The following is a 24,863-nucleotide window of genomic DNA, read 5'->3' on the forward strand; positions in this document are numbered from 1 at the left end:
TCTAATACCATGGTCTGCCTGTCTGAATCAGAGATAACACTAACCTTTGTTGAGGAGTGAAAATACACGTGGCTCAACTGGGATTATCCTGATCAAAAGAGTTCAATAAAGGTTTGCCTTGGTAGCCTGCGCCTGTTATTTCTAGCAGAACTGAACTGCGGATACAATCATTGTCGCCACAGCTGAAATAGACATAATGAAAAGTAGGAGGGAAGTAGCACACGTATTTAATGCCATAGTGTCTCACGAAGGGACCAATCTGTTTCAAATGACTTCCAACCCATGTGGCAAATCTAAAAGTACTTTGTGACTCACACAAGACAAACAAGCTCCATGTAAGAAGACCCTGTTTGTCCAAGGAGAGGCTCTTCTCCGTCATAAAGGCTTTCAACTACATGTTCTGAACATATGCTTTGAAAGAGGGAAAGCTCTTCAACTAGGATGCGCACAATTGAATCTGAACTTGTGTGCAATACACGCGTGGACATGACAACATACCTACTCGCAAGAGGGCATTGCTGGTAACTACCGTCATACCACTAGTGTTCTCACAAAACCAGAATTGACTTGATACTCGATACCATCACTATACTTGAGACCACAGCAAACAAACAAAAAAGTAATATTAGCCAAAGACACAAAATGACACTTGATCCAGACAGATCTGTATTTAAAGTTCAATATTCATTATGTTGAAATGTTTGAATGTATCCATTAATGAATAAATTTTAACAACAATCTAACCACATAACGGTAATCATTTATTTGAATGGTACATTTCTATGTATAAACTGGGTAAATCAGATGTAGCCTATGAATGCATATTCAATAGGAGTTACTGAGGCTTTGGCTGATTTCAAGAAGCACAGATAAAAACTCTGTTTATCCTTCCATGTGGACTTTTGCTTCTTCTATGCAATTAAAATCTCTTCTTCTACAAAGTGTGAGCAGTCTCTAAGACCCATGACATCATCACACAGAGTCCGTTCAAGGCTCGAGCAAAGATGATCTTGACTGGTAGAGTCGTCAGGCGGGAACAAAGTGAATCAATAACGTTTTTGGTACAATGAGCAATATTTAGCGTTATGGTTGCCATGATTTTTTGGGGGGGGCTCCCAAGTGGCGCAGCGATCTAAGGCACTGCAGCTCAGTGCTAGAGGCGGTCACTACAGACCCTGGCTCGATCCGGCGTGTATCACAACCGGCCGCGATTGGAGTCACGCAGGCGGCGACAATTGTTCAGCGTCGTCCGGTTAGGGGTTGGCCGGGGTAGGCAGTCATTGTGGAGCGTTAGCCTGCTAGCAAGGAGCTTAGCCGCTACAAGGAGCGTTAGCCTGCTAGCAAGGAGCGTAGCCTGCTAGCAAGGAGCGTCACCTGCTAAGCAAGGACACCACAGAGGCAGCCGCGCATAGCGCAGCCAAAGTTAGCCCGCGTAGCCAGGAAAGTAGCCCGTAGCCCAGCGTAGCCAGGAAAGTTAGCCCGCTAGCCAGGAAAGTAGCCCGCTAGCCAGGAAAGTTAGCCGCTAGCCAGGAAAGTTAGCCCGCTAGCAGGAAAGTTAGCCCTAGCTCCGCTAGCAAGGAAAGTTAGCCCGCTAGCAAGGAAAGTTAGCCCGCTAGCAAGAAGTTAGCCTACAAGCTGGAAGCTACCACTATCTTCTGTGGTGTTCTAGCTTGTACTGGACATTGTTTTGGGAACATAATTAGCAGGTTAACATTTCTACATGGTTAACTTCCGTGCAGCGTGAGTGGGGAGCGTAACATTATACAGTCAAGACTCCCAGTTTTAGTTCAGTAGTTCCTCAGACTAGGCAGGGCCAGTATAAGAGGGGAGCTAACATGATGCAGCCCAGTGAGTCATTGGTTTCCTCAGAAGGCAGGAGCCAGTATAAGAGGGAGCTAACATGATGCAGCCCAGTGAGGTCATTGGTCCTCAGGATAGGCAGAGCGCAGTATAAAGTGGATTCAACATGATGCAGCCCATGATGGTCATTGGTTCCTCAGGATAGCAGGAGCAGTATAAGAGGGGAGCTAACATGATGCAGCCAGTGACATTGGTTCCTCAGGATAGGCAGGAGCCAGTATTAAGAGTGGAGATCTAACATGATGCAGCCCAGTGAGGTTCATTGGTTCCTCAGATTCAGTCAGGAACGCCCTAGTTATTGACGAGTCTAACATCTCTGACTCTGCTCACTACCGCAAATGATGAGTTCTCCGATTGTTCCTCCCGGATGATGGCACGGACCGGGCCAGTATAAGAGGGAGCCGTAACATGTCGCCAACAAGACTCGCCCGAGCGTGATCATTGGTTTTACCCTCACCGGATAGTCATCTAGTCCCATCTCATATGACTGCGAGCTAACATGATGCAGCCCACAGTCCATTGCGCCGAGTTAGATTCCCTTTGCTACCCGGGCCAGTTAAGGCTCACCTCGTGACTCCATTTCGAAATCGTCAGCCAGTGATAGTTTCATTGGTTTCCTCAGGATTCGGCAGAGCCAGTATACATGGAGAGAGCAAACATGAATGCACCCCAGTGAGTTCATTTGCGTTCCTCACGACTAGGGCCTAGAGCCAGACGTTCAACTTGCCAGTGCATATACCTAAGAAGAGCGAAGTGTATTGCGACCACGCCCTGCTGAGTACATTAATTCCTATACACGTGACAACTGCGAAAGGTCCTCCGTATAGATGCGAGGAGAGCTAACAATACGGCAGAGCCCAGTCGTACAAGTACACATGGATTCTCTCAGCACTACGGCTGGAGTCTTAGCACGTGTTCTGGATGCTTGTGGCGTCATAGCGCCACAACAAACTCGGTGCTCTTCTGGATGCTTGCCGTACAGTGGGTGCGGGTGCTCCTAGCTCACCTATCTACCTTCTTCCTCGTGACTAAAATGATCCTCTAGCTATGATACACAATGTCAGTCACAAGGTTATACAGAAACGTACCAATACGATAACTCACAATACGTGCGAAGTATGCTCTTCTAATGCTCCAGTCATCTGTGAAGTGTTCTCTCTGTCCTGCAAGAGCAAGTACCAAAGTGTTGTCGTAAAGCTAACTCGCTCTCCTTAACCGTGCAATCATCGTTAAACCCACCAGTAGAGCACATCAATATCTGTACCGCAACACCAGCAGTAGTGACAAGCCATTATCTGTAACCCACACACCTAGAGAGTCACACGCGCTGAGTCTCTTGATCCACAGACAGTGTAGAAAGCACCATCAACGATCATATCTGCACATCCACCCACCACAGTAGCAACCATATCTCCCACACACAGAGGCAACCCATCTGACCCACCACACGAGCACCATGACCGAGAGCAACCATATCTGACCCACACACAGAGAGGCAACCATATCTGACCACACCACAGAGAGCAACCATATTCTGACCCACACAGCGAGAGAAGCAACCATATCTGACCCAACACAGAGACGCAACCAATATCTGACCCCACACAGAGAGCAACCATATCTGACGCCCCACACAGAGAGCCAACCATATCTGACCCCCACACAGAAGCAAACCATATCTGCCCCCACACAGAGAGCAACCATATCTGACCCCCACCACAGAGAGCAACCATATGCTGACCCCCCACACAGAGAATTCTCACCAGCAGAGACATGCCATATCGTGGACCCCCACACAGAGAGCAACCAATATTCCGTGACCCCCACAAGACAACCAATATATCGTGTACCCCCTACAGAGACGCAAGACCCATAGGTGGCATGACCCCACAGACACTTCTGACCCCCACAGAGACCAACCATATCTGACCCCACAGATCCAACCATATTCTGACCCTCCACAGAGACCCAAACCATATCTTGACCCCCACAGAGACCAACCATATCTGACCAGCTACCCCTATCCTACACAAAGACCAACCATATCTGACCCACACACGAGACCAAACCATATCTGACGCCACACAGAGGACCAACCATATCTGACCCACAACACAGCATCAAACAAAGACATGCCAACACCCAGTACACCGATTTTAAACCTACAGATCTACACTCAACATACAATAAAAGTCGGAAGACATCAAGCCTACTAGAGACAAGAGGCTTCTGATTCACCAATATCATACTTTAATTACTTTTCACCTTGCGTTCCAGTCAAATCACAAAGCTACAGTCTTTAGGACAGCTAGGACCTATAGCATGCCTCTACTCTATAGTGGGTCCGGCCAAACTGGTGCTCCTATTCGCTACAGGGCCCTGTTAAAAGTAGTGCACTGTAAGGGAATGGAGTCGCCATTTTGGGACAAAACCGCCTGGTGTCGACGACCGTCTTTACACCAGACAGGCAAGTCGTCCTCCATTATAAACTCAGTCTTGAGTCACGGTTCGCCTACTTTTGTACCCTCGGCTCTTCAGCCTATGCTTACCACTGCACTGCGGAACGAGCTAGTATGTCTTCACTCGTGCTCTGCGCGCTCACACGAGTGCAGGTATGGCATGATCGAGTGCCATTTCATCTTGACCTGTGTACTCTCGTTGAACCGCCCTATGTGCCCCGTCACGAAGCTTAGAAACCCCCCCCACACACACACCCATTCACTTCCACTTTCCTCGGGACAGGGAGAGGATGTTCCCCTGATCACCACCCAAAGCTGAAACCTCTCCTGGCTCCCAGGCAGCCCACGTAGGTACTTTCTCTCTTCTACAACCTCCCTTCAAGAGCTTTGCTGAAATCAAGGATCGGTGCCCCAGCCTTTCTCCAATACCAGCAGACCAATGGGCCAACATTCTGCTCTCTAGGCCAGTCCCTGACAGATTATGTACATCATATCCGATCCAAATTGATAGTTGCACACTCGCATGAGACGCTTAAGGATAGCCATGTGAGAGGTAAAAGAGGAAGTTTGATCCTTACGTCTGTGTGACACCCACGTGTAGGAATACTCATTCCCGACAACACACTGCATTACTACGGTTCTCGGGATGTGCCATGTAGGTGGCATCAAACTCGAGAGCAAATCAAGAGCCCAAGCACAGTGAACATGGGTCCAGACTTAGTTCTCGTAGTCAAAGGCTGGTCTAACTGAGCGTCTGTACAACATCCGCCAGAGTACTACCCTGCCTCTAACATAACCCAGGGAAGCGGCGCAAGAGTTCATCCTCTAAGTTTGCCGAGGGGAGCGCGAGGCTCTTGAGTTTCATCTCTCCGAGGTAACGTGGGGAGACATGGGTACTTGCTACAACTTCACGGCGTTGTAGACTTTGGCTGGAGAGGAAGTGCTGGCCATGAACCACTCTGTGAATTCATGTAGAAGCTTCTCCGATAACCAACTCATCTCACCTAGGAATACGCCTTGCGACCCAGTTCCAGCTCCATGTGGTGTTGCAGCCTTCCCCAGCTAATTACGCGTATTGATCTCCTCACGTCACCCCTGCATTCCTTTCCCGCATCTCTTCCAATGGCTGGCCTCAGCCTGACACAAGGCCCTCTCCCGCTTCTGTGCGGGACTATTGGCTCTACTATTTCCTGTACCAACATTGTACGTGTAGCGCATTGAACACTTCACAGAGTCAATGTTTAGGGACGTACCTTGGGGGAACGCACCTTCAGTAACCGTTTACAAGTCTCTTACACCTCGCCCTTCGATACATGGGCATTTCAGCGCTGCACCCGCCTTATCTAAACAAGAGTACACCTCGCGGCCTATTCACTGCGTTCATTCCACCTCTGGCCTGCTCGCCTCCCGCCTCCACTGATCGGAACGTTACAGTTCCCGCTTCAGCACGAGTCAAAACTGTTCGCTGCTCTGGCCCCCCAATGGTTGGAACAAAACTCCCTCACGATGCCAGGACAGCGGAGTCATCACACCTTCCGGTGAGTAGGCGACATGTTCTAAAACCCCTACACCTCGTCTCTTCTCAGTGCACATGTTACACCTAGAAGACTAGTACGACCTTAGACCTTCAATCGGTGTCCATGGTCTGGACTCCACCCCCCTCCCGCTCCTTCAAGATTTAGATGCAACTATTGTAAAGTGGCTGTTCCACTGGATGTCATAATGGTGGAAGTGCCTCAGATAACTAACCAACTAATCATCTGTAAAGTCCGCTCTCGAATAGAGCAGTCGCCTAAGAATGGACCTGTACGATAAGATGCGATAGAGGATAGCAGTTATAACAATGCTTCACGAGTTTTGCATGCTACTCAGTGAGAGCCTGCTTGCACTTAGAGCCATGACACTGGTCTAGTATGTGCTTGTACGAGCAGGAGAACAGGATGTAATGATGAGCATCTACCTCATGTATCCTCCTCTACCCACTGTCTAAGCACGATCTTGTTGATTGTTGTCAACGTAAGACTCATGGACGTGCCGCTCCATATCATCAATCACCATGTCTGTTCTGGTCGCTTGGTCTGCTTTCTCCAGTCTCCCCCTATACCCAGTCCTGTCACAGTCCTCTCCATTCTCATCACAATGCCTCTTACCTGATCCGTGGTGTGTCCTGGGGTGAAACTGCATCGCAATCAGCACAGACCTCCCCTCAAACTCCCCTGGGTCTGCTCCTAGCTTTGTTTTTACACGTTCCTTCCCAAAAGCTGCGAGTTTCTAAAAGCACTCTCACATTACAATCCAGACGATGCTGAGCCAGATAATAGCTTTATAGCCCGTGAATACCCTCTTACATTTTCTTACTCCGTTAGCACAGCTCTTACCTATTAGTCCAAGAACGACTCTTCCTACGCCCTCTACTTTTATCTCCTGTAGGGATCTGCTCCCAGTTTCAGGCCGTTATCCCTTTATGACCCCATAGTTAATGTGCTGGCATTTCACCTTAACGGTCAGAGGAGAGGAGGGATGCTGAGCGAGTGCCGAGAGTGGGAGAAAGGAACGAGAGAGCCAGCGTGGTGAGAGTATGGACAGATAAGTGCATGCTAAATCTATGTTTTCAGGGGATTAGGGGTAGAGGAAACAGGGGTTAGCGACCAGGAAGGAGGAGGCGAGGGGGGTAGTCCGATGCTGTTGATCTCTCCAAGAGCAAGAGGATTTGACTTAACATCCCCGCGATACCATGAGGTGATTCGGTCGTGAATAGAGCGTGTCCATGGTATATACAAGGCACTGTGGCTACCTCCCTATGGTATGGACGAGCTGGTAGTGTGGGAGACTCCGCTGTCCTGGCATCGATAGAGCATGGAAGTTGCAGTGGGGTAGTTACTAGCCACCAGGCTAGGCTTCATAAGACATGGTCGGCAAGCACTAAGTTGTATGTGTATGAGTTAGGATCTAGAGGAGAGCCTCAACGAGGCGTTGTGGAGAGAGCTCTTGGTCTCAAAGGTGAGCATGGAGGCTTAGTTGGAGGCGAGCAGGCAGAGTGGTTGTAGTATAGGAGCTCAACTAGTTTAGGACTGGGCTTGGTGTGACTAGCATTCAGATAGCCATTATTCTATGTTGAACTCGGCTATGACATGTAGATATAGGGCTAGTTTAGGGGATGATTCGTCTCTAAGATGCTTTGACCCAGGTGTTTGGGTGTAGGGCCCTGATCAGAGCGGCTGAAGGTAACTGATGTGGCTTCCCCAACAGGGCCGGTGGCAAGGACCCGATTCTCTCTCTTAACATCGAGACCCCAGATAGGCAAGACACGGGTTATTTCCGGATCTCTTCCTATCTCTCCACTGTACGATGCGAAGGCTCTTCAACTGGAAGCGCTGGTATGCTCGAGTGCAGTCTCTTCCAATCTAGGGAAAACAACAACACAATGAAATCAACTATTGCAGCAGGAGGGGTTCGATTAGACAGACAGACAGACCAGGGACCTCAGGTGACGTATACTGGAGGTCAGCATCAGAATTATCTTTGGGAAGGTATAACCATTTAGAACAGATACGGGTGCTCAGTTGTCGCTCTCGAGCGCGATGAGTTGTTTAGGTGGTGTTCATGGGCATCAGTGCAGACAATGTAGAAGTCCGAGCCCATAATTCATACCGAGTCTCCAGACGATTCACGCATTATTATTTAATAGAATACGCAGCGAACGGACGTAAGATAGTAAATACAGCCCGTTGCCTGAGTTTGGTTCTCATGGAACTCCTGACTGAACGCACCTGTCCTGCTGTTAGATATGTGCTTAGGTATAGCTACACATTGTGTCTGGATACATGACCTTCGCCAGGGATGTCTTGGAGGAATTAGAAGGCCCAAAGTTCTCAATTATCGCTTCTACCTCCCATTGAATACGGGAGCCCACCCGACCATCGATCTAGTTCGCTCTTGTTCAGTGGTATACAGGAAAGTAGCAGCCTTGGTGTATCCTGATCCAATATGCAGACTCACGCGTCACAATATAGGATCATATAGCTTTCTCTGAGCGGCCAAGGGGCGGACACCAATGTAGCATACAGTTTGTCTCAACCATTTTAGTAAATGACCGTATATATTGGCCCGAGATCATGGATACGGGCGAGTCCTTATTCACCGAGCCAGGTGTTAAGGTATCGCAGAGAAAGAGGATGAGCCGCAGCCCGAACAGTTCTTCAACCCGTGTCTTTCCCGAAGTGAGAGTATTTCAAGCGTGTCCGATCAGCCTACATCAACCTGTGTCGATTAGAGTGAATCCGTCGGATGTCTCAGGACACTGATATGTCTGCCACGTACATTCGAACCCATGGTAGATGCGACTTCGCACCTGCGTGTCATTTCGAGAGGATTAGAGCCGCGAGAACCATGGAGTTAAGCAACCTTGGTGGATTCAATTAAATGGTTGACCTTTAGTCGTCCAGTTACATCAACCCTGTGGGTCATCATAGTGCTTACAGACTGATAGCGCGACAACCGTAGCACCATGTTGAGAGTATATGAGGCTAGAGGCCACACAAGCATGACTACTCAAGCCTGTTGGTATCAGCATTAAAAGGAGATATTACGGACTTAGGGCCCTACATCAACTAGCAAACAGAGCCCCTGGGGGGGACACCAGGTGTGATGAGCACGTCGGTGGTGAGAGGACAGATTTCTCGCCACGCCACCTGTAGGAGCGACCTGTAGTTAGGGACGCAATTTCCCAAGCGTGGGCCGCGCCGAGAGATGCCAACTCGGAGAGGCGTGCGAGAGGAGCGATCTGATGGTTTACAGTATCGAAGGCAGCCGATAGGTCTAGAAGGATGAGAGCAGAGGAGAGAGAGTTAAGCTATTAGCAGTGCGAGCGCCTCCGTGGATACAGAGAAGAGCAGTCTCCGTTGAAATTGACTAGTCTTGAAACCTGACTGATTTGGTCAAGAAGGTCATTTCTGAGAGAGATAGGCAGGAGGAACTGGCCAAGGACGGCACGTTCAAGAGTTTTTGGAGAGAAAGAAGAAGGGATACTGGTCTGTAGGTTGTTGACAGTCGGAGGGATCAAGTGTAGGTTTTTCCAGAGGGGGTGCAACTCTCGCTCTCTTGAGACGGAAGGGACGTAGCCAGCGGTCAGATGACGTTGATGAGCGAGGTGAGGGAAGGGAGAAGGGTCTCCGGAAATGGTCTGGAGAAGAGAGGAGGGATAGGTCAAGGCGGGCAAAGGTTGTTGGCGGCCGGCCGTACAAGACGGAGATTTCGATCTGGAGAGGAGAATGGAGGAAAGAGGGTCAGGCACAGGGTAGGCGGCAGCTGTAGCAGAATCCACGGTGTTCGTTTGACTTAGCAAACGAGGGATCGGTGTCGTTCGGACCTTCTTGTTTTTTTTATTTTCAAAAACTGGTTGACGAAGTCATCTGCCAGAAGTGGAGGAGGGGGGGGGGGAGGAGGATTCAGGAGGGAGGAGAAGGTGGGCAAAGAGCTTCCTAGGGTTAGAGGCAGATGCTTGGAATTAGAGTGGTAGAAAGTGGGCGTTTTAGGCAGCAGGACAGAAGAGGAAAATGTTAGAGAGGAGGAGGGAAAGGATGCCAGGGTCCGCAGGGAGTGCGAGTTTTTCTCCATTTCCGGCTCGGCTGCCGGATCCCTGTTCTGTGAGCTCGCAATGAGTCGTCGAGCCACGGAGCGGGAGGGGAGGGACCGAGCGGCCTGAGAAGATAGGTGGACATAGAGAGTCAAAGGATGCAGGGAAAGGAGGAGAGGAGGTTGAGGAGGGGCAGAAGTCAGGAGATAGGTTGGAGAAGGTTTGAGCAGAGGGAGAGATGATAGGGATGGAGAGGAGAGAGTAGCGGGGAGAGAGAGCGAAAGTTGGGACGGCGCAGAATACCATCCGAGTAGGGGCGTGTGGGGAAGTGTGGATTGAGAGCGAGAGGGAAAAGGATACAAGGTAGTGGTCGGAGACTTGGAAGGGGCAGTTTTGCAATGAGGTTAGTGGAAGTAACAGCATCTAGGAAAGATGAGTCAAGCGTATTGCCTGCCTTGTGACGTAGGGGGGGAAGGTGAGAGGGTGAGGTCAAAAGAGGGAGAGGAGTGGAAAGAAGAGCAGAGAGGGGAATGAGCAAAGGTAGACGTGGGAGGTTAAAGTCGCCCAGAACTGTGAGAGGTGAGCCGTCCTCAGGGAAAGGAGCTTATCGGTGTCAAGCTCATTGATGAACTCTCTGAGGGAGCCTGGAGGCGGATAAATTGATTAAGGATGTTAAGCTTGAAAGGGCTGGTAACTGTGGACAGCATGGATTCAAAGGAGGCGATAGACAGATGGGTAAGGGGAGAAAGAGAGGAATGCCACTTGGGAGAGATGAGGGATCCCGGTGCCACCACCCCGCTGACCAGAAGGCTCTCGGGGGAGTTAGCTGTGCGAGAACACGATGGGCGGACGAAGAGGAGAGCAGTAGGAGTTAAGCAGTGTTATCTGTGGTGATCATGTTTCGTCAGGTGCTGCCAAGAATAAAGTTGACCTTAGCCTACATCTCAGAGCCTGTGGGTCATATAGCATAAGGGTGATGAGGGCCTTAGACCTAAGCATATGGTACATCGCAGGTGTCATTAAGGTTGGAGCCATCTCAGCCTACACTCAATCCGTCGCTTTCTATTGTTAGCGCTGCAGCCGCGTAACTCCTATCAACCGTGCTAGTTCCTGATCATAAGAACGTGGAGCCTGCAGCCTTACAACCAACCGGGTGTCATTAAAGGGGTGGGAGCCATCAGCCTACATCACACATCCGTAGATCTCGTCACATCTTAGATTAAAGGGTGGAGCCTGTCAGCGGCTTACACTCAAACGCTCGTGGCGTGTCATTAGAACGGCTTGTGAGGGCTTCAGCCTACAATCACCACCAGTGGGTTGCAATTGAAAGCGTTGAGGCCTGCGTGCCTACGATCAACCGGCCGTCATAGCTAAAGGGGTTGAGCCTCGAGCCTACATCAACCCTGGATGTCACTCAAAGGGTTTGAGCCTTCTAGGTCCATGACACAAGCCTGTTGTTCTATGTTATAAATGGTGTGAGGCCCAGCCTACATCAACTGTCATTAAAGGTTGAGCCTCAAGCCTACATCTGAGTCTGGTAGCACAGATGGTGTACAGTTAGAAGGTTTAGCCTAGCCTACATCAACCTGTGTCATTAAAGGTTGAGCCTCAGCGAGTACATCAACTGAGGGATAGCAAAGTCATTAGAAACAGAGCTCTGAAGCCACATTTAGAGTTGGACCTACATCAGACCTTGTCATTACAATAGTTGCAGAAAAGCTCAAGCCTACTCGCGCTAATTCAGCCAGGATGTCGAGATTAATAATGGGTTGGAGCCTTCAGCCTACAATCAAACCTGGTACTATTAGAAACAGAATTTGGAGACCTCACCCTACACGAGGGAGCTAACATGATGCAGCCCAGTGAGGTCATTGGTTCCTCAGGATAGGCAGGAGCCAGTATAAGAGGGGAGCTAACATGATGCAGCCCAGTGAGTTCATTGGTTCCTCAGGATAGGCAGGAGCTAGCAGTGAGTGGAGGCTGTGGAGCACGGTGCTCTCGCTCGGTAAGGGTAACCGGCTGCACTGACAGACTTCATCCTCTCTAAATCAGTAGACGACGTGAGACACATTTAACAGAAGTACCAAAAGTAACACATTTCAGTARTGAACCGTTTTTCATGTTCTGGTATCGGAAGAAGTACCAAAGTGTCGGTATACCGTGCAATACTAAAACCCACAGAGAGCAACCATATCTGACCCACACAGAGAGCAACCATATCTGACCCACACAGAGAGCAACCATATCTGACCCACACAGAGAACAACCATATCTGACCCACAACACAGGCCGAAGAGCTAACACATCAAGTTTGATTGCTGACCCACACAGAGAGAGCAACCATATCATGACCAACACCATGGCAGGCAGAGAGCGAAGCCATATCTGGAACCCACACACAGAGAGCAACATTCTGACCGCAGATACTCTGAAACCCACACACAGAGAGCAACCATATCTGACCCACCACACACAAGAGCAACCATATCTGAACCCACACACACAGAGAGCAACCATATCTGACCCACACAGAATTGCTGACCAAGAGACAACCATATCTGACCCCCACAGAGAGCAACCATCTGACCCCACACAGAGATGCAACCATATCTGACCCCCAGCACAGAGAAGCAACATATCTGGACCCCCACAAGAGAGCAACCCATATCTGACCCCCACTCAGAGGCACATATCTGACCCCACACCGAAGAGAAGCAACCATATCTGACCCCCACACAGAGAGCCCATTCTGACCCCATACTGACCCCCACAGAGACAACCATATCTGACCCCCCAGAGACCAACCATATCTGACCCCCACAGAGACCAACCATATCTGACCCCCACAGAGACCAACCATATCTGACCCCCAACAGAGACCCAACCATATCTTGACCCCCACAGAGACCAACCATATCTGACCCCCACAAAAAGACCAACCATATCTGACCCACACAGAGACCAACCATATCTGACCCACACAGAGACCAACCATATCTGACCCACAGACACAGCATCAACAAAGACATTCCAAACAGTACACCGATTTTAAAACCTACGATCTACACTCAACATAAATAAAAGTGACATCAAAGCTATAGAAAAGCTTTGTTTTACAATACATTTTAAGACTTTTCACCTTGCGTTTCCAGACTCAAATAAACGCTACAGCGTAGACGAGGACTAGCTGTCTATTAGTGGGTCGCCAAATGGTGCCCTATTCGCTACAGGGCCCTGGTTAAAAGTAGTGCACTGTAAAGGGAATAGGGTGCCATTTGGGACACCGCCTGTGTCCGACCGTCTTTACTGAAGGGCAGCTCTCCATAACAGTCTGAGCAGGTGTCAACTTTGACCCCTCGGGTCACCATCTTACCCCCTACCACTTTGTGCCCCCCTACCAGTTGCTCAGGCAGGATGCCATTTCATCTGCACCTGTTACCTTCTTGACACCCCCTGTCCCCTCACACTTAGAAGACCCCCCCACACACACACCCATTCACTTCCCACTCATCGACAGTGTGAAGGGATGTTCCCCTGGGTACTATCCCGGCCCCTTGTACTTCCTCCTACAGACTCTAAGAGCTTTTCTGATTCATGGTGCTTGACCTCTGATACCAGAGCAGCAAATGCTCTCTAGGACCTTACAGATAAATACTTTGAAAAATGAAAGTGCGTGATGAGGAAAGGGAAGTTGATCCTTACGTCTTAAACTGACGTAGAAATATTCCGACATTCATACTACGTTTGGAGTCCAGTAGTGAGACCTGCAAACACAGACACAGAGAACATGTCAGATACTATGATCAAGCTGGAATAACAGCTGTATACCGGTATCTCAGTGGAGGCTGCTGAGGGAAGGACAGCTCATCATAATGGCTGGAACGGAGAGAATGGAAACCATGGAAACAGTGTGTTTGATACCATTCCACTGATTCCGCTCCAGCCATTACCATGATCCCTTATTCCCCATTTAAGGTGCCACCAACCTCCTGTGTGGTATATGCAGTATCTCTTTCAACTTTACAGACAAGACATGCTATCAATATAGGCTACCTGGCAGTTTAAACTACACCTCGCCTCAATGCCAGTCAGTGCCAGTCTAAAGTACACCTCGCCTCAGTGCAAGTCTAAACTACACCTAGCCTCGGTGCCAGTCTAAACTACACCTAGCCTCYGTGCCAGTCTAAACTACACCTAGCCTCGGTGCCAGTCTAAACTACACCTAGCCTCGGTGCCAGTCAGTGTCAGTTTAAACTACACCTACTCAGTGTCTGCCTCTAGCCAGCATGCTGTTGTCTTGGCACAGCAACAACATACCACTGTTGAATGCACACATATTGGCACTAACTCATACTGCGCTCCTATCCCATACCTTGTCTGTGGTGCTGTCTCTCCCAGTCTCCACCACCCATCTCCAGTCCTCTCATTCTCTCCAATCCTCTTACCTTATCCGTGGTGTTGTCCTGGGGTGAACTGCATCGCATCAGCACAGACCTCCGTCTCAAACTCCCGGGTCTGTCCTGTGGTTTACTGTCCTTCTGTCTAAACAGCTCATCCAGAGAGTGGAGGTCTATAGGGAACTCTTCCTCCTCCGTAGCCGCTCCACTCCAGACACTCTTCCTCCCCTCCACTTTCTCCTTGGGGATCTGCTCCCAGTTCAGCTTCCTTAGCCGGCTGTGACGGGCCGAGTCCATACGGGTCAGAGGAGAGGAGGGAGGCGGGGGAGGAGGAGGAGGCGGGGGAGGAGGAGGAGGAGTATGAGCAGGGATGAGGGGTAGGGGAACAGGTTTAGCACCAGGAAGGAGAGGGAGGGTATCCATGGCTGTTACTTCCAAGACGAGGGGTGCAACACCGCGAGGGCTGGCGGGTGGCGTTCCATGAAAGGCACGGGACTCCTTGACGGACACGGTTAGGTTGATAAGCATAGAGGCTAGTTGGGAGTTAGGATAGGGCTCAACTAGGGTTTAGGACTGGTTGCAGAGCATAGAGGCTAGTTGAGAGTTAGGATAGGGCTCAACTAGGGTTTAGGGCTGGTTGAAGAGCATGGAGGCTAGTTGGGAGTTAGTATAGGGCTCAACTAGGGTTTAGGACTGGGACTGGTTGTGAACTAGCATTGCAGATATCCATCTATCTATGTTGAACTCTGGCTATTGAAATGTAGGATATAGGGGCTAGTTAGGGTGTAGCTTTAATGCTTAATAGTGTGCTTCCCAACGGGCGAGAACAGTCTCTACTCAACCAAGGTGTCCACTCTCTATTCTCTTCTCACGGTGGTGTGAGTCTCAGTCAGTCTCTCCAATCTAGGAAAACAACAACACAATGAAATCAACTCTCAGGAAGGTTCGATAGACAGACAGACAGACAGACCTCAGAATACTGCTCATGCCATCTTTATTATACCAATAGCAGTATAGGCTATTCAGCCGTGTAGGGTATCAGACAATGTAATGAAGCATTTCATCCAGTCTCCACGATCACATTACTTATTTAAAGACAGACATACATTATAAATACAGGCCGTGTTTAGTCTGGTCCTGGGCTTGACTAACACGTTCATATATTTTAGTTACTACACATTGTTTGAGATGACATCAGATGCTCTGAGAATCAGAAGCAAAGTGTTCCATTGTCACTCCTTGTTGAGCCTCAGCCTACATCAACCTGTGTCATTAGAAAGGTTGAGCCTTAGCCTACATCAACCTGTGTCATTAGAAAGGTTGAGCCTCAGGCTAATGCAAACTGTGTCATATAGAAAGGTTGAGCCTTAGCCTACATCAACCTGTGTCATTAGAAGGTTGAGCCCTTAGCCTACATCAACCTGTGTCATTAAAGGTGAAGCCTCAGCCTACATCAACCTGTGTCATTAAAGGTTGAGCCCAGCCTACATCAACCTGTGTCATTAGAAAGGTTGAGCCTCAAGCCTACATCAACCTGTGTCATTAAAGGTTGAGCCTCAAGCCTACATCAACCTGTGTCATTAAAGGTTGAGCCTCAGCCTACATAACCTGTGTCATTAAAGGTTGAGCCTCAGCCTACAACCTGTGTCATTAAAGGTTGAGCCTCAGCCTACATCAACCTGTGTCATTAAAAGGTTGAGCCTCAGCCTACATAACCTGTGTCAATAAAGGTTGAGCCTCAGCCTACATCAACCTGTGTCCTTAAAGTTGAGCCTCAGCCTACATCAACCTGTGTCATTAAAGGTTGAGCCTCAGCCTACATCAACCTGTGTCATTAGAAAGGTTGAGCTCAGCCTACATCAACCTGTGTCATTAAAGTTGAGCCTCAGCCTACATCAACCTGTGTCATATAAAGGTTGAGCCTCAGCCTACATCAACCTGTGTCTTAAAGGTTGAACCTAGCCACTCAACCTGTGTCATTAAAGGTTGAGCCTCAGCCTACATCAACCTGTGTCATTAGAAAGGTTGAGCCTTCAGCCTACATCAACCTGTGTCATTAAAGTTGAGCCTCAGCCTACATCAACCTGTGTCATTTGGAATCAGTGTAACTTATGTTGTTGATTGTGATTGACAAACCACATTTTCAAAAAAAAAAAAWAATCTTATCCGTCTGTATTCTTTGAGTAAAACTCTGTAAAACTCTGGTCCCGTGTGGCTCAGTTGGTAGAGCATGGCGCTTGCAACGCCAGGGTTGTGGGTTCATTCCCCACGGGGGGACCAGGATGAATATGTATGAACTTTCCAATTTGTAAGTCGCTCTGGATAAGAGCGTCTGCTAAATGACTTAAATGTAAATGTTAAATGTACCAGACTGACACCGGTATTTAAGGTTTTTCAAGAAGCATTTGGAATATTCCAATGTGCTGGCCCGCGAGCTACTAACTCCCCGACACCTGGCTAGTCCTTTAATTACCAGCATGGTCATGCCTGTTATATATCTCTGTTCATCACTCTACAGCGGATCTAACTGGCTGTTTGTTACACAGCCTAAAACATGTTACCTTCAGTCAGGTTACACCCTCACAGAGAGCAGAGGGAGCAAGAGGACAGCATGTGTAATCCTGCACCCTGATGCCTGCCTCAAGTCCACACACACACACACACTGCTGCTCTACCTTCTAATTATTGCAAATGGGAGAGAGGTATAGAGAAAGAGGTGATCTACTCTCTCTCACACACGGAAAGGTGTTACAGAAAACGCCCCTACATTGTCTGTGTCTAATATTTTATTTATTTATTTTATTTATTTTTTATTTTACCGTTATTTTACCAGGTAAGTTGACTGAGAACACGTTCTCATTTGCAGCAACGACCTGGGGAATAGTTACATGGGAGAGGAGGGGGATGAATGAGCCAATTGTAAACTGGGGATTATTAGGTGACCGTGATGGTTGAGGGCCAAATTGGGAATTTAGCCAGGACACCGGGGTTAACACCCCTACTCTTACGATAAGTGCCATGGGATCTTTAATGACCTCAGAGAGTCAGGACACCCGTTTAACGTCCCATCCGAAAGACGGCACCCTACACAGAGCAGTGTCCCCAATCACTGCCCTGGGGCATTGGGATCTTTGTTGACTCGATTCTATTCAGATAGGACATGTCCGTGCAATTATACAAATGAGTCAAGGTTTTAAGTGCATGTTCTAATTAATCTGATTGAAAATATAAGTTATTCAATCATAATAGAAACATGTGGGCCTCCTCGTGTGATATTCTTTGCATGAATAACAACACTCGGGTACAATGGCGCTCTGAGGCCAGTAATCACTGCCAAGTTAGTTGTTTCAATTTGCACGGCATGAGCGCGCTACAGAGGCTGCTTTTAGACAGGCTGCACAATTCTGATCTTTTTTCGCCCAATCAGATCAGATCTTCAACATCAGATTTTTTTTCTAGAGCTGATCTGATTGGTCAAAAGAACAATAAGTTTTAAAAAAATATCAGAATTGTGCTACCTGTCTAAACACAACCAAAGACCTTACATCTCTGATTAGGCCAACCGTAAATTACTATTTTGTCCTACTATACAGCCAAGACAGTCATTCTTCAAAAGTAAACATAAAATGTTAAATAAATACATAATTTGGGAGAAGTAGGCGAAGATAGTTCATAGCCTGATGGTTTTAATTCAAGGAGGAAAGAAGAGATTGTGGACACCCCCAAAACAAATGCATTCAATTGACAGATTTAGTCTTAAACGGTGTCAGTTCCTAAAATAGACTTTCTTTCATTTAAAAAACACTCAGCCACCTGGGTAGCATGGGCCTACCGTGAATATTCATAATTTGATAATCTCTGCATGTTTTTTCTCAATTAAATGTAGGCTAAATTACTTTATAAAGACAATTGTTTAGGCTATAGCGAATTTGCAATAATGCCTTAAATTCACAAAGCAATCCCCTGGTTTATCGTAGTCGGTTTATCGTGGTTATTTCCAGCTTTTCCTGCAAAAGAAATCACTAAAAACAAAAACACATGCTACTTACAGCGCGTTATGTTGCGATATCCAACTTCCCAAAGTTATTTTACAATGTCTTCTTTCTTGTTGTAAACTTCAATGAACAACGTATTGTTTTAATCCGTTCTCTGTTGCTTGATGCCTCCTCACTCAAGCCAATGCATTGTGCTGCTCCGCAGTTTAAAGTGCTCTACTCCGCTCAATTTGCAGGAAAACTTTCCTAGCGCTGAAGGAACGCGCAGGCGCGCCGCCGCGTCGTTTCGATTTTCCCAGGATCGCGCACCTCAGGACTCAAGGTTTTGGAACGTTCAGATAGAAATATGTTATGTAGACCAAACATGCCACTCTGACATGTAGAATAAGGAATCACGGCGGCTCTATTCATGCATTTATATCTGCAACGTCCGATACGTTTGGCAACTGAACGTGGCCCTGACCTTCTTGCATTATTTCATCCCAACTTTCCCATGTGATGGTCAAACAGGTACTTCACTAATCACTCCAGTGGTTTCCCCTGCATACCTGAGCACATTTACAATGCCTGGAGACATTTATAACAGGCTTACACGCTAACACACTTTTATTTAACTAGGCAAGTCAGCTAAGAACAAATTATTATTTACAATGACAGCCTAGGAACAGTGGGTTAACTGCCTTGTTCAGGGGCAGAACGCCAGATTTTTACCTTGTCAGCTCAGGGATTCAGATCTAGCAACCTTTCGGTTACTAGCCAAATGCTCCTACCACTAGGCTACCTGCTGCCCCAACACATAATGGTGAATAAAAAGAGTACTTATGAAATGATATAGAAAGTGCCATTATTAGGATATACTGTATAGATACAGTTGTGGCCAAATATATTGGCACCCTTGCATTTTTGTTAAATAATTCCCTATTTCTTCTCAAATAAATTGAAACTGATTTTTTGGGGGGGGTTTTTGTAGTCGGTTTATGTATTTTCAACATTGCCGAAACAATTACATTTTTGTAAACTAAAGTTTACAATTTAATTTGAAAATAAAGACAAATGGCATTAAGACAATTATTTGGTACCCCGGAGCTAGTAGTTGGTTGCACAGCCTTTCATTTTTTACATTTTAGTCATTTCATTTAGCACCACGGACCTCCCYGTTGCGGCCGGCTGCGACAGAGCCTGGGCGTGAACCCAGAGACTCTGGTGCACAGCCTTTCCCAAGATAACGCTGGCAAATTCTTCTTGTAGCCATCAATGAGCTTGCTGCACCTTTCTACTGGCAATGTGGCCCACTCTTCACCAGCCAACTGCTCTGATTCTTCAAAGCCCTCCACCATCTGCTGTTTTCAGCTCTCGCCATAGTTTATGGATGTGGTTCAGATCTGGACTTTTCCACTCCAGAATAGTCCAACGTTTCTTCTTGAACCATTCCAGGGTGCTCTTGATGTGTGCTTGGGGTTGTTGTCCTGCTGGAAGACTCACAACCTTCAACAGATACAGGTTTTGGACTGTGTCTCTGGAACGGTTCAGAGAGGATGTATCTGAATCACATCCAAAACCTATGGCGAAATCTGAAAACAGCAGTTGGTGGAAGGCACCCCTCAAACATTGAACAATTAGATCCGTTTGCTGCTGAAAATTTGGCCAAATTGCCAGTACAAAGCTGCAGCAAGATCATTGATGACAACAATAATAATGTATTGTTACAGTATCTTGGTGATAAGTCCTTGTTCCAGGGTTATCATCACAGGGGGGTGGGGCTGTGATCTCGGGCCTGGTGTAGAGAGCCTTGATCAGGGGAGAGAGTAGGGGAACAAGACCCTGAGAAAGCACATGGATTAGACAGACATGGAGATTATGTTCAGATCCAGATGAGACTAGAGAGGGCGAGATGGAGCAGGGGATGAGTGAGAGAGAAGGAGCAGCAGGGAGAAAGAGCCTGCAGAGTGGCAACAGAAACAATTATATAGAGAGAAACATTTGAGAGAGAGAGTGTATGAAGGGATGAAGCCTGAAAGCCAAGAAGCTAGAAGTCCAGACAGGCTGTTGACCCATGGGTGTGAAGCCACAACACTGGCCTTTCATTYGWCGTGCTTGGGCGTCCGGGGTGCTCCTGGACCCATGTCACCTGTGTGTTCTCAGGTAGGTAGCCTCCTTTACACGGCACGGTGACAGAAACCACTCAACACATCAGAGGCAGTAGTAGTTCATTAGGAGGTTATGACCTCTCAGAGCCAGACATTGTTCTCTCTGATTCCGTCCATCCATCAGGGTGTGTTATGATGATGGCGAGACTGTGCTAGAATAAAGTAACTCTCAGGAAATGTCTCTTTCTGTCCAGTCAGTTCAGGCTTTATTTAAATAGCAGTTAACATTAGATTTGATTGAATTTAGTTCTATTCTTTAACTTTGATTTTTGGTTGAGATGGAGACGTGAATCCAACATATCAATTATTAATTTGTAGACAAACTGGAATTAAAGCCCGACTAAGTCTACGGCACAAAAGATACATTTCGTTGACAACTAAACACAATTCAARATCACTTTTGCAATACATTAAATAGCCCAAAGTTAAAGCTATCTTACAAACCAATGTAACAGTATTTATTCAAACTTAAAATGAGTAAAACATCCATGGCCACATTGAGGTTATTGTAACTATAACGTTTTTCTAATGTAATCATAGAAAGCGTACCTTGTTCAAGATAGCATGCAAAGGTCATCGCAGGTCTGTGGACATCTTCACAATGCCTGTAATAATCTGAGTAGAATCTTGAACGTCATTGATCACGATAACCGTGTACTGTTAATGCCATCTCAACTACAATCCAGGTTGTTTGGTTGTGATGTAAGATGAAGCACAGTGGTTGCACATTCATCTGTTGTGTAAATACAACATATTTGACAGCGTATTCCCATTTCAACTGTGTTGAGCTTTTTAAAAAAGGATGAAAGCGAAGTGATAACATATTTAGATGACAACTAAAGCCAACGACCTGACATTGTTTTTCTATTGGACTTTGGTTGAGCTTTTACAGCTTTCAGATGAAAGCATAGTGATAACACGTTGGGAATTCAACAAACTTCTGGCTGTCTTTTTGAGTGGGTGAATAAAGATTTAAATCTCATTGATCAATGTCTCAACCAAACATTACCTACATTTCCACATTGAAATGTACACATACATCTATCTATATATACATACATGTTCTGTGAAAGACAATCTGACCAAGGTTTCTAGAATGTGTTAGAACACAGAAAATGGAACTGAAAGACAATCTGACCAAGGTTTCTAGAAATGTTGTTAGAACACAAAGAAAATGGAACTGAAAGACAATCTGACCAAGTTCTTAGAATGTGAGCTGTGGGCTTAGTTTGTTTGCAGTGATGGGGAGAGGGGAGGCTTAGTGTGAGACCTTGCTTTAATGACCACTATAGACTCTATACATGATCACCCTAGCTCAGCCCCCTCAGGCCTCCACCCTTCCACCCCTCTGTACACAGCCCCAGTACTCTTTCACCCACCCTGCACCCTCTACTCTGCCTCACTATACACAGCCCAGTCCTCCACCTCCACCCCAACACCCCACTATACACACAGCCTATTTAAAGGCCAGGTCTTTGTGAGCAACTCGCTTTGTCAGCCTCTATTTATGGCTTCCTTTACAAGGCCCGGGTCCTTTGAAATGAACTTGTGAGTGGTCCTGCCACACAGACAGCTCCTCCAGATACATGGACTACTGAATCCCAAATGGCACCCTATTCCTACATAGTGCACTACTTTTGACCAGGGTGCACTATATAGGGAATAGGGTGCCATTTGGGATGCTACCCTTCCAGAGAGACCCCTGTAAACTCAGCACTCAGATTGGGGTCTTTGTGCTCCAAACTACTGGCCTCCGTGGATGTCTCATTGCCATTCATTAATCCAACAAGCACTTGAGTTTAGTCAACAGCCAACTGGTAGGGAGAAGAGATTTCATTTGATTCAATTTCCACTGCTTACATTAATTGTACGGTCTGGAAGCACACATTGCACCAGACATTAGATATGACTGAGGAGTCGAGTCTGTTTCAGTTTCAATCATTACAGCCTGAGAAGGAAACAGCCAAGTAAAGACAAGAGGGAGTGAGGAGAAACACAGGAATAGGAGAGAGAGAGGAGATTTGTCTGTGTCATTGTGTGTCATCGTGTGTCACCGTGTGTCTCGTGTGTCACCGTGTGTCACCGTGTGTCAGTGTGTCACGTGTGTCACGTGTGCCATCGTGTGTCACCGTGTGTCATCGTGTGTCACCGGTGTGTCATTGTGCGTCAATCGTGTATCACCGTGTGTCATTGTGTGTCACCGTGTGTCACCGTGTGTCACTGTGTGTCATCGTGTGTCACCGTGTGTCACTGTGTGTCATCGTGGAGTTCTAGTGGAGTGAGACTGTAGTGTGAAGATTGAGTCACAGAGCCTCTCATACAAAAGACACACACACACACACCATACACTCACACACACAAAACACACACACACACACACACACTCTCTCTCTATTTTCTCTCTGGTCAGAGCACAGTGATCTGATCAATCACTTTAATTCCCAAAGTCTGCAGAGGAGGTGATACAGAGGCTATTAACATTCAGACAACACACACACACACACACACACACACACACACACACACACACACACACACACACACACACACACACACACACACACACACACACACACACACACACACACACACACACACACACACACACACCAGTAACATTCCACACACACACACACCAATAACATACACACACACACACCACAGAAACACACACACACCAAGACAGTATAGTGTAGATAGTGGGACAGAGGAGCAGTAGTCAGTCTGGGCTGCTGGTTTCTCTCAGCCAATAAGCCCTTTTAATGAGTCTCAGGAAATCCTAATTGGAGTCGGAAGTGGCTCCGACAGCCAGATGTACAAGACAAACAGACAGAATAGAGAGGGAGGGGGTAGTAGGACAAGGAGGGAGGGAGGACAGGAGGGGGTAGAATAGTGAGGAGGGAGGGAGAGGGAGGGAGGGAGGAATGGAGTGAGGGAGGGAGGGTGAGCTTGGTAGTACCAGGAGTAGGGAGGGAGGGAGGTGTAGACAGAGTGTGCAAAGCTGTCATCAAGGCAAAGGGTCGCTACTTTGAAGAGTCTCAAATATAAAATGTATTTTGATTTGTTTAACACTTTTTTGGTTACTACATGATTCAATAGTTTTATGTCTTCACATTATTCTACAATGTAGAAAATAGTAAAAATAAAGAAAAACTCTGGAGTGAGTAGGTGTGTCCAAACTACTGTAGGGCCCAGAGTTGCTATAGGGTCCTGAGTTTTCCTGAGATATACAATGAGCTCCAATGTAATTGGGACAGTGACAATTTTTTTCACACATATTTAACACATTTTTGAGGTAGGAACAAAAACTACCTCCATTCTTCCATAATTGTATGTGTTACCTTCAGACGAGTCCCGTGACACTTGTGGGTTGTAGAGGGAACGGAGACCACCATCATGTTTTTCATCTCTCCGTAGAGTGGTCATATTAGTTTTGTAGGACAAACCGTTTGGACGCTACAGCCGTTTTCGTGAGAACAGTGGTTATTCGGATATGTCATGGTCCGCTGTAGCTCGGCCACCTTCCACTGCAGATGCGGAAGGTCGCCATAGGAGGATGTGGTGGATTGAGACGCATCCCATGCAAAAAAAAACAAACAACAGATATCTTAAACTGACTGGTTGTTATGGGGATTTGCTGTATTATTATGTCACTTAGATTGACGCACCGGGTAGGCCAATAGACTCTTAGGTGGATATTAAGCTAACTGCATAAAGAACTGTGTGTGTGTGTGTGTGTGTGTGTGTGTGTGCGTGGTGCGTGCGTGTTGTGCGTGCGACTGACTCATGGGGAGTGCTCACCTTTACTGTATGTAACCCTGAAGGACATCAAAGAGAGATTAGAGATTTCTAAAGGAGAGAGGCTAAACTCTCACTGTACGGCTGTAACGGCCCCATCAACCTTTAATCTGAGTTTTGGAGGGGGTCGGAGAGAGGGTTGATAGTCCATCTGTAAGCATTAGGGGGTGGGTGGCAGTTCTCACGCTTATGGCCCCACTTACCAGACATTCACACAAATCACCCTCCTCAACTCCTTGATTTAGCTTGATCAAACTGAGATCATTTTCTCACGCACCAAAAACATCCATAGTATCTATCTATATATATATATAGATGTATGTGTGTATATGTATGATTGTATATAATAGATATGTTGTATATATATGTATGTATATATAGATGTAGTGTGTATATGTATGTATATATAGTGTATGTATGTGTATATATATGTATGTATATATAGATGTATGTGGTATTATATATGTATGTATATATAGATGTATGTGTGTATATATATGTATGTATATATAGATGTATGGTGGTATATATATGTATGTATATATAGATGTATGTGTGTATATAGTAGTATGTATATATAAGATTGTATGTGTGTATATGTATGTATATATAGATGTATGTGTGTATATATA

General features: G+C 46.9%; 1 protein-coding gene and 1 pseudogene across 1 annotated transcript in view; both read right to left on the bottom strand.

The window, feature by feature from the left end:
* The window catches only part of LOC111967202 (FH2 domain-containing protein 1-like), a 34,222-nt pseudogene extending 15,708 nt beyond the window's left edge, over positions 1 to 18,514 (bottom strand).
* The window catches only part of LOC111967201 (rho-related GTP-binding protein RhoG), a 298,978-nt gene that overhangs the window by 25,866 nt on the left and 248,249 nt on the right, over positions 1 to 24,863 (bottom strand). The gene's annotated exons all lie outside the window — the stretch shown is intronic.

This window comes from Salvelinus sp. IW2-2015, linkage group LG8 (assembly GCF_002910315.2).
Source record: "Salvelinus sp. IW2-2015 linkage group LG8, ASM291031v2, whole genome shotgun sequence".
Taxonomy (NCBI): domain Eukaryota; kingdom Metazoa; phylum Chordata; class Actinopteri; order Salmoniformes; family Salmonidae; genus Salvelinus; species Salvelinus sp. IW2-2015.